General features: G+C 43.7%; 1 pseudogene; it reads left to right on the top strand.

Moving 5' to 3' along the window:
• Window positions 1–7,769: 7,769 nt before the first annotated feature.
• LOC141522669 (maestro heat-like repeat-containing protein family member 2A) lies at window positions 7,770–10,873 on the top strand (annotated as a pseudogene).
• Window positions 10,874–11,602: the final 729 nt, after the last annotated feature.

Genomic DNA, 11,602 nt, shown 5'->3' with positions numbered 1-11,602 from the left:
CTTTCTCTGGAGTGTCTGTAACCTTGATTTGTTGCCCAGTCCTTGGGCCTGGGGGCCGGGGTGGGAGGGTCTGACTTATCCTTGAACAATGTGGGATGGGCCCTCAGGCTATGTAGTTAATCTTATTATTCACTCAGTACTGAGAGAACTCTGCTGTCCACACCTGAGCCTGGGGGTGGGGATGTTACTGTATTTGTTTTGGGAAGAGCCCCTCTCTCACTTCAGGATGGGGAGGGTGCTCTACTGGAAACTTGGGGACTGCTGAAAATACAGGCCTGGGCAGCCAAATTGATGTCTAGCCATGCTGGAGCTCTCCTGCTGGAACTCTCCCTCCAACCTTGCTGGAGCTCCCCTGCCTGATTACAAAACCAAAAGCCTCTACAGCTGTTCTGAGGTTAGTATGCATCTCACCCCACCACCCCTGCCCTGGCTCTCTGCTCTCTGCCCCAGGCTCAGGGCTCCCCTGAGACAGACCTTGTTGGTAGATGTTTTTCCTCCTTTGCTCTTCTCTGGGTTTTGTGGATTTGAATTCTGTTAAAAGGCTCATTTCATATTAATTCTGAGGAAAAGCCAGGAGACCTTAGCACATTGCCTGACTTCTCTCTGCCATCTTGACTGGAAGTCCCCCCTCCACCCCCGTAGAGATTTTGGAGTATATCTACATTCATAGTCACTTTAGGAGGACTAATTTTCTGTAGCAAAGGGCAGGATTCTGAGGCATTGGGACCTAAGGCAGGTAAGTTTCATTTAGAGAGGTGAAAGTATAAGCAGTGGAAAAAGAATATCAGAGTGTGGTTGGAGATCTCAGTCCCTGAGGAGAAAGTTGCTGTGATTTTCCTTTGAATTACAAGATTTTAGAGGTATAAGGTACCATAAGAATAATCTAATCTAATGATTTCCTCTTCCAATAATTGGGTTTTTTTTTTACAGTTAAGGGAACTGAAGACCACAGAAGGGAAAATTTCAAGACCAAATAGTGAGTGAGTGGTATATCAGACAATTTAGAGTTCTGAGCTTTTCCTCTCCCCTTTTCTCCTATATCCAATTAGTAGTTAAAAGTTATATTGATCCTTGGGCAGTTAAGTGGCACAGAAAAGAAAGAAGATATCATCCCGAGTTTGAATCTGGCCTCAAACACTTGCTAGCTATATGATGCTGACCAAGTCACTTAATCCTACTTGCCTCAGTTTCCTCATCTGTAAAATAAACTGAAAGAGGAAATGGAAAAGCACTCTGGTATCTGCCAAGAAAACCCCAAATGGGCTCACAATAAGTCAAACATTATTAAACAACAAAGATGAGGACATTGATCCTCATTCCACAGTATCTCCTCTATCCAACTCCTACTCTGCAACTTTCCAGGCACTTGTCTTTGTTCTAGTTCAGATCCTTATCACTTCTAGTCTGTATTTTTGCAGGCCCCTCCTAATTGGTCTCTGCTACCAGTTTCTCCTTTCCCTAATCTAGTCATAACACAGCTGCCAAAATAAACTTAGATGATCAACCCAGTGCTTTTCATTCTGAAATTTTGGCATCCTGTTAGCCCAGCAGGATATATATTGCAATTGGACTTCACAATCTCCTACTAGCGGATGAGGAAACAATACAGACCACCATCCTCCCTCTTAGGCCACAGAGGGGAAACCCTGAGTCCCTGGTGTGATTGGTTTGATGCCCAGCTGTCCCTGGAACTGCAGCTGCAATCCTGACTGCGGGTGGCCAGGAAGAGACTCAATGTGTCTTGAGGTATTTGAGAGATGCCAAGGAGTGTGATGGCCAACCTACCAAAGCAATAAAGACTTGCTGCCCTCCTTCCTGCTCTGGCCTTGTCCATACTCCCAAAAGGAAAACAGAGACCCAGGAAGAAATAGTGTGCAAATTTCAGGGTGGGATTGGAATAAACAGGGGCAAAGAGTTAGTAGATGGATGAGAGAAGTAGGTTTCTTGGCTACATATATCTTTAGGAGGGAATTTGATGGAGAGCACTAGTCTTAGGGTGATAATGATTCATTGTGATATTTGTCCTTCATTCTTTAAAAAGACCATGACATCAGGACGCCAAGACAAGCACGTCACCAGCCTCACTTTCTCCTTTAGAGCCATCTGGGTCCAGTGGCCAGATATGAATCAAGATGATTGGAGATCCCCGGGAGGGAAGGCAATCAGGATTAAGTGACTTGCCCAAGATCACAGTTAGTAGTTATCAATTGTCAGACTGGATTTGAACTCCTGTCCTCCTGACTCCAAGGCCACTGTGCCAGTTAGCTGCCCTAAAAATTCATTGTATGTCTGATACATATGGACTGTGTGACCTTGAAAAAGTCACAACCTATTCTCTAATTTTGTTACTCTCTAATTTTGCAATTCTCTAATTCTGTAAGTTGTAGGAAAAGTTAAATTGCATTGTTAGAAGTTTTTTCACCTGACAGTTTTAACTAAAAGCTCAAAAGCCCTGCATAAGATTCTCCTCACTGGAGGGGATTGATAACTCAAATGTTTCTTGTATCTGTGAGAGGTAGAGTTGGTGGTCTCTGAAGGGATAAAACGACTTCGGAAAGAAACCTGCATGTAGAGAGGGTTCAGCACCTCAAACTTGTTCCTTTCCCCAACTTACTGTACTAGAGACTTCAAGAAATCTCTCTCCCTGCATCTATATAACTCCTCTATTTTTGCTTGATTGAATAAAAGGAGAGAGAGAGAGAGAGAGAGAGAGAGAGAGAGAGAGAGAGAGAGAGAGAGAGAGAGCATTTGGCCAGCCTGTCAGAGTTGTACTCTCTGCAGTAGAGTTTGAATGTTGAATGCTTGTCAGGTTGGCTCAAGAAGGGATTTCATTGTCAGGTACCTTATCTTGCCAGGTGATCTTCACACATTTCAAATGCAAGTGATTCAGTTTCCTAACATGATGCTGATAGACTGTCCACTAATGAGGTCAGCACAGCAGCTCTGGAGACATTCAGTTTGATAGTTAAAGTCTAATATCTCTTCTCTTCTACGTTTTCTTTCAGAGCCTCCTAACCATTGGGCTAGCTCTGGAAATGCATGTGTCAACCTCATCCTCTATGTATACATCCCTGAAAGTTTCGTGCCTAGGTAAGGGAACTTATCCACAGCATTCAAAATTTCTCCATTTGGTTACATTACCATAACACTTTATGATGTGTGAAATAATTTATATCCATTCTTTCATTTCTTCTTTGTAAGTGTCATATATAAGTCAGATGGTGTGCTATTATTCCCATTCACAAGTTTGGAAGCTGAGAATCAAAAAGGTAGAGGGCTTTTTCCAAGGTTATACCACTAATAAATGGTTGAGTCAGAACTCAAATATGAACATGACTATAAATTCCCTTTCCATTAAATTGCACAAAACATGAATCTCCAATTTTCAAACAGCTTTAATGAAATACTAAAATCATACTGAACAGATTGAATCTTTTTTTTTAAAGCTTCAGTCTACATCTGCATTTTACAGTAGTCTAGGTTCATAATGATCAGTTAGCCTCAGCAAAATTATGTGATTTTTTTGTGTATCTTCAGGTCTTCTGGTTCTTCCCATATCACTCTTGGTCTCTTGTCACACCCATCATTCTCAGGTCTCATATTTTGTTCCCTGACTTTCCAGAACTTTTTTCCCCAGGCATCACCACCATGAAATCTCTCAAACTCCAAACAAATTGCTGTCCCTCACACAACACCCCAGTTCCCACCTCTTGACCTCTCCCCTGGCCTTCCTCCATAATTGGAATGTTCTCCTTCCTCATCTCCTCTTGGAACTCCTTGTTGCCTTTAAGATTCAGTTCAAATGCAACCTCTGGTAGGAAACCTTTTCTGGTCCCCTTTAATTCTAGCTCTTCTCTGAGCTTACCTCTCCTTTACACTGTATGTAGTTTGTTTGAATGTAGTTTGCAGATTGATGCCCTCTTTGGAAGGGAAATCAAGGGCATTTTTTGTATTCTTTGTATTCTCAGCACTTAGCACAGTGACTGGCAAATGAATTCTTAATTACTTATTGGCTGACAACTTCCCTGAACCTCAATTTAGAATCATAGTTAATTCTGGTACTGGCTACCTCATATGATTCCTATTAGGAAAGTGCTTTGCAAGCCTAAAAGCATACACATGAACATGAGCTATAATTCAAACCCGGGGATGGGAGTGCAGCCAGACTATTTCTTCTTCCTACCTAGCCTCCACTCACAATTCTACAATGAGTCTCTTTATACAAGAAGCCTCCCACATAACATACATAGCCTCTGTCTGAAGACCTCCACTAAAGGGGTCTTTCTCCCTCCAGAGCTGGTCTCCTACATTTTTCTTTTACTAATTGTGTAGGAGCAGCTCCAGCCCCTAGTAGAGGAAGGAGTGGGCCAGAGTGGGGGCTTAGGGCATTTGAGATGAGATCCTTATTGATCTCCTCCTTAAAAGGAAACTCAAAATCACTAGAGAGGCAGTAAGAATTCATCTACACCAGGCTTGTAACTGATTAGAGGCAGGGGATTCAAGGGCATCTAAGACCAAGAAGGAAAGGTGCTAATGAAGAAGCATGTAGGAGTTATTTGGCTTCTTCACACAAGTTGCCCAGAAGCCATGAACATGAATTGGGCCACTCACTGATAGGACAGACTTCCAAAGTGAGCTAGCATCCGGAGCAGGGAGCTGAGTGTAGTTTCTCCTAAGAGCAGCTCACACCTAAAGAATCCTTTGGGGTTTACAGAGAACTTTTTAGGGTAGTTAGCACACAATGGTTACTGTCCCCATTTTAATAGAGGAAGATGCTACAGCCCAGAGAAGTGATTTGCCCAAGGCCAAGGAAGCTGGTTTGGGGGTCAATCTTGAATGTGAACTAAAATGCTCAGATTTCAGAGGCACTGAACTCTACAACTATATATAACTTCTCAAATGAGTAAGTTTTGGCATCCTTTTTTTTATTTTAGGAGATTTTTGTTTCTTTTATTTTTTGAAAGTATCATTTCTTCTGTGAAGATAGGCTGCAGTAAGGAAATCACTTTACTAATGCTGATAAGCAGCTTTGATTTATAGTATTAAAAACTATAATTGGGACTATAAAACTATAATGGGACATTGAGAGATTATATAACCAGAATATATCGGAGACTGGATTTGAACCCAGTTCTTCTAGAAACTTGAGGCTAGTTCTCCATCCACTTCCACAGAGAATCTCTGTTTCTTTTTATACTTAAACTATATTCTGAATTCGAAAGATGACATAGTATCTTGAAAAGCCTGATGGGCTTGGAGTCAGAACAAATCTAGGTTCAAAATCCATTCCTGATGGAGAAGTAACTGGTAACCTAACAGATGAGGAAAATGTAAATTGTAAAGGACAATGAAAATACCAGTTATATTTTATTTCATAAAAATGTACTTGTGAGGGACATCTCATGTGGTTTCCCTGATTTTCTCAATTTTTCATTCCTGAGGGCAATCCAACCAACATACTTCTGATATTTTACAAAGACTAAGACACTACTAGTAAGTTTTTGACCACTCCTACCAGAAATGATGGTGATATACTGGGGAAACAACCATTTCTTCAGGAATTACCCTGAAATCTTAACTCAAAAATAATGGAAGCAATCCCATATATTATTTACTTTTAATTATTCTATTTAGATTTCAAGATCTACCTCAATCTGGGTCTGACAACTTCACTGACAACTTAATTTCTCTTCCTGTTGACACCTATTACCTCCAATCAGTCTCCTGAATGTCCTTCATATTTATTCCTGTCTCTGTGGTTTTGTCCCAGTTATTCTCCCAAACCAGGTTGCTGCCACCACCCCAAAACCTCATTTGTCCAAATCCTACTCTTTTTTTTCAAACTGATCAAATGGAATCTTCTCTGTAAAATCTCCTTTAATAAACCTCCTCATGACCGCTCTCCCACTTCCCTGGTCTCTTATTGCCCTATTGCAGACTATAATCCTAGATTGTTTCTCCTTAGCACTGAGTGGCTATTTGCCAGCAATATAATTAAGTTGATTAATAGAAAATTCTAGAATCCCAAAGTTTAAAGGGGACTCTGAGATCATCTAGTTCAACCCATATCTGAGCAAGAACCTCCTTCATAGTATTGCCTACAGGTTTAATCTAATCTTTGCTCAAAGATCTCTAGTGAAGAGAGTTAAAATCCTGAGAAAGGTCGTGCCACTTTGAGATGGCTATAATTGTTAGTTTTTTTAACCTCTTTATATTGAGCATGCATCTTCCTGAATCTGCTGCTTTCCATTCCCTCCCCTCCCCATGACTAGTTCTGTCTTTTGAGTCTAATCCCTCTATAAGTCACTTGAATGCTTGAAGACATGTTTTTTCCCTTTTCTTAGCTTCTTTCTCTTTGTGCTTAAGACCCCTCCCCCACAAGATGGTCAAAATTAACCCCTTCTCATTTACAAATAGTGGAAGGTCAACTCCAACTATCTTATTTTAAGAAGGGAAACAGTGACCTAGGGATATTAAGTGATATGCCCAGAAAAGGCATAGGAAGTAAACCCAAAGAGCTTGCAAGACAAGTTGGCCCACATCTCCTCTTGGTTTAAATGATAGCTATTTTAACCATCTTCAAACTAATCTAATCATTTAGGGATGTCCTCTCCCTCTATGTTAAGTCAGTAATCTCCCTGTTTGTTTTCCACAGTTAAATGATCATCTCTAGAACCTAGAAATATGTGGCAATGGTAGGAATGATTAGGAATGTGGTTGAATGTGGGCAAGGCCGATACAACATTAAGTTTTGCAGTGACTTTTGGAACAAATTTGTGGACTGCATTAATATTTCAGTAGTGAATCTCACTTTGCCAGATGCTCTTTCCAGCACATGAATCATAACATTAGTTAATCAAATAAAATTCATTTATCTGGGAGAAAACCCATTCCCCTGCCTCCAACCTTTTAATAAGAAATGTGAGGTTATGAGACTGGCAGGAGTAGAGAAAAAAATAATTGAGGGAAAGGGATAAATGATTTCCTTCTCCCCTCCTTTTCTCACCCTCCATTTCCCATCTCTATGCCTTTGCACTGACCATTCTGCACACCTGGATTGTACATCCTCCATCTATGATTCAGAGAGTTTTACTTCTCTGAAGGACCAGCTTTTATAAAATATCATTCCCACTATCTCATCCCTCAACTATTAGGTATTCATTCTCTATGTACTTTATGTGTATAAGTTGTCTCTGTCAATAAAAATAAGATACTGAAAAGTGGGGATTGTTTCATTTGTGTGTGTTGTATATTCCCAGTATATTCTACATGAAATGTAGAAGGTCCTTAATAAAAGCATCAATTGAATGACCTCTCAACCAAAGGCAAATGGGGAAAGGGAGAGTATCTATTATAAAAAAAAATTGGAATGCATCTGGAGTTGGGTAGAACTGTTGTTAGCAAATGCTGCCTCCTTTCCTTCCTTCCTTTCCTTCCTTCCTTCCTTCCTTCCTTCCTTCCTTCCTTCCTTCCTTCCTTCCTTCCTTCCTTCCTTCCTTCCTTCCTTCCTTCCTTCCCTCCCTCCCTCCTTCCTTCTCCCATGGCCCATCTGGCACCTGGTTGCTAGGTATCACCAGGCTACCCAGACCCAGAAGCTGCCAGAGATGTTACCTTCAAGGGTTTAGGCTGCCAGTTCCATGAACATCATGGCTGAAGATGCCCAGGAAACCAATTAAATCAGCAGTCAAAATATCTGGAGTCCACAATGCCCCCAGAATGTACTAGAATGATTATCATCCAGAAGGTCAAAGGAGAGCCGCAGAGGTCACATGCTGCCACCTCGGCTGGAGATCTCCATCAAGCAGAAGATCAGCATCTACACCATTCTTCAGGGTGTCCTCCAGCAGGAGAGGGAGCTGGAAGAGGAGTGTGTGCAGACACTGGTGAATCTGGCTGCCAAGGAAACGCGAGAGGCTGTGGAGACTGAGGACCACTCACTGGCAAAGATGATCTCTTTATGTATGAACTACAGCACTATCTCAAGCCCCTGATCCTGAATGATGATTATGTCCTCATCACATTAGACAGTCTAATCTGGCCAGTGCTAATGTATTCGAGTTCATGCCCTACATAGGGAGCACCCTAGCCATCACCATGTCCATCTTGAGACTGGTCAAGATGCGCCAGGTATTTCACAGTGTTGTGGAAGTGTTTTGGGACCCCATCATGACTGGAGAGCACTTGATGAACAAACCTTCACCTAGCGTCCTCGTGTCACTGCGTGGCTCTGGGAAAGAAAGCATCGAGGTCCAGTTCAGGATGATTAAGTTTATTGGTCCCATGCTCAGAATTCTGCTGCCCATCGAGGAGCTATGGAAACAAGTATTTGATTATAGTGTCCTGCTCCTGGCATGGTCCCAGAGCAATGTGGAGGTCCTCTTTATCACCCAGATCACGAGGCAGATCTGAAAATTGTCCATCTCAAGCAATATGCTGCCCCCCAATACAGCTTCTCCTCATGTTTTCTGAGATGCACATGCAGGTCTGCACCAAAGCTCTGACCCTCCAGCAGTTAAGCATTGAAAACCTGACCGAGGTGGTCCAATGCTTCATTGGTCTGACCTGCTCTTACCCTGATGAGCTGATGAAATTTTTCCAGAAACAAATGCAGACTGGAAAGGAGACCTCTCTACGTGGGGACACTGACCCTGCTCTGGGTAGCCCTCTACTTCAAAGTGGCCAAGGCAACTAAAAGGACCTCGAACCTGACTATCAAAATGATACAACATGCTCTTGCTGACTCCCGAGCCAAGGTGAAGCTGGTCATCCTGCGGGTCATCGGGCAGCTGGCCATCTCGGGCTACCAGGAGAGGATCCGAGGTTGGGGCCTGAGATATATCTCCCTACAACTCATACTGTCCATGTACAAAATGATGAACTTGTCAGAACTATTCCCAGGTTGATCTGGAAGGAAAGATGGTTCACAAGGTCATCATGGACACTGTGAGGATCATCACAGCCTCTGTCAGTGGGGTGACCAATGAATTTTGGCTGAAACTTGAATTATATCATGAAGACAGAATACATGGAACCCTTCATGTCCATCTGCATCAGTCTGACCAACCTGGCCAAAAATCAGCGGCAGTAAAAAGAATCATATAAGAATGTTGACAGGAATGACTAAGTGGAACACCCTGTCCCTCAGAAGCTGCTGGCTAGACTCCTAGTGTTTCTCTCAGTCCCCTAAGGGGGCAGGGGCCATGGGATTGCCATGCTCCAATTAATCAAGTTGGAGACCATTGCTGTCTTCATGACTGACCTGTGGGAAGGTGAGAGTCCTTCTCTGAATTGATACCTTAAAGAACACACTCAATACACTGGGTGTCAAAAGACTCAGGAGGACACACTGATCCAGTTTCTGAGAAACACCCTCAAGAGGATGCAGGGGATCCCATGTAGCCTGTGTCTGAGCCGGGAGTTGAACCTCCAGATCATAAGCTACGAGAGCCCCTCAGTAGAAAAGGTCTTCCTTTACTGGGCACTGGTTTCCCACCAGCCACAGGCCAGGAGGCTGACAAAGTAGAGACCCAGCTCACAAAGCTGCTACATAAGGCTGATTATGGCAACGACTTTGACTGGGATGGATTGATCCTTTGCTTGGGACTCTGAGCTTAGGGTCAGGTGACCACCATATGTCCACATGCTCCATTAGTTTGAAGAAAAAACTTCAAGAGATGGGAGGATCCATAGCACATCAGTGCCTGGATGAGTGAGGTGGTAAAGGGTGCCTTCATGGGAATATATGGCAGCATGGATGCTCACCATCACCCAAGGGTGCCTTTGTTCTATGTGGAGAAGGACATTACTAAGAATGTCCTCCATCACTATGCTACCAGCTTCCAGGATGTTTCTCTGAAGCTAGCCTTCGTCCAGAGCATCATTCAGGTCTGCCTGGCCATCCAAGCCACAAACCAGAGCTCACGGCTTTCTTCATGGTGATCCTCAAGTCACAACCTCTGTATTCTCTGACTTCTTCATTGTCTGATGATGATGGCACTCTGGCACCTCAGCAAACTGAAGTTTCTTTTCACTCCTGAAAACAACCATGAGCTGATAGACCAGAGTGTCCAGTGTATATTTCTTCTTTCTCCTCCAGAAGAGGACAGTAAACAGGTCAAGACACTGTACAACAATGGGTACTTTGATTAAGCTGACTCAAAGCCTTCTGAAAAAAGATGGACCACAAGGGCGTCCAGGAAACATTTCATTTCCTTGAGAAGTAGCTTCACTCAGAGAATGAATGGGAGAGAGAGAAAGCGGTCATGCCGAGCCTTTATCAACTACAAGTCTACAAGGAGTGTGTTGCCATCCTAATATCCCTGAAATGTGGCCAGTTTGGCACTCTTATAGAACTCCTGGCTCCACATATTGTGACTCCCAAGTGAGGACCCACCAGTCCACCATTAACATCATTTTCTGCCTTTTAGACATCCACACCCAGACCTGGTCCCTATGTTAATGGATTTCAAACATGAGCTGGGAACCACGGAAGAGGACAAAATTTGCTCCCTGTCCACCAAAATCGCCAAGGTGATGAACAAGGAAGCACAATGGGAGGAGCTCGTCTTCCTTCTTCAGAGCACCTATGAGGGCCTGGGGGCTACCAGCCTCATCCATGACAAGGCTGCCATCATGTGGCTCAATTCCACCCTCAAGCTGCTGGGGGGGAGGGGTGAACTGGAAGTCAAGGTGCTAGAGATCTTGAGCTCACTTGCCCTCTGTGCTTCATCCGGAAGTGCGGCGGCAGCTGGGGAAAGTTGTCCTCCTGTTGACTCACTCCTACCTGGAGGCTGTCATCACTTCCCTCCTGAGGCAGCCACAGCCTCTGAACAAGAATATCACTGAGTTATGGGAAGATTCTGCCTTTGGTTAGAAGATCCTCCAAGTTCTGAAAACCAGAATGCAGGCAAAGAAAGTTCCCTGGAAGCAACCTGACCTCTGGTGCCTGATGGCTGTGGACCCCATTATGACTGTCTGTACTCTCTACAAGATCACCATGGCTCTGGACAGCAAGGAGAAGCTTCAGGACATCTTTTTGGAGCTTAGCAGCAGCGTCTACCTGGCAGTATTTGGTGACATCAGACAGCTGGAGCATCATTTGGACTGGAGACCTGCAGAACAAGATTACTGTCCACAGACTCACCATTAAAACCCTCCTGCGGGTGCTGAGTTGAGTCAGGAACAAGGAGATGTTGCAAAGCCTGAGGAACCAGGAGGCGTGGATCTTCCTGGAATGAGACTAAGATTCACATAGAAAGATTGTATGGCTCCTCACCAGAATCATAGACAGAAGTTGGTGGAGTTGTTGCTCCCGAGCCTGGTAGAACTCATGTGTCACCCAGTTCTCTACAAAAAGAAGATGCGGAAGTCCACAGTTCTAAAGCTGACTGAGGGGGCCAGCCACGTCCACAGCACCCTGTGCTTGGCATCCATACGGGCCCTGGGTAACATGGCCATCGGGGCTCCTAAAAAGGTGAAACATTACCAGAAGCTGCTCCTGAAGATGCTCCTCAGTTCCTTCAGCGATCCCATTAGCACCCAGGTGAATTCCAAGACAATGTCAGCATTGTCCAAGGAACTGGGGCCAATGAGCTCCTCCTTT

The sequence above is a fragment of the Macrotis lagotis genome, chromosome 4 (assembly GCF_037893015.1).
Source record: "Macrotis lagotis isolate mMagLag1 chromosome 4, bilby.v1.9.chrom.fasta, whole genome shotgun sequence".
Classification (NCBI taxonomy): domain Eukaryota; kingdom Metazoa; phylum Chordata; class Mammalia; order Peramelemorphia; family Peramelidae; genus Macrotis; species Macrotis lagotis.
The sequence above is the reverse complement of the archived record's forward strand: the minus strand, read 5'-3'. Positions and strand labels throughout refer to the sequence as shown.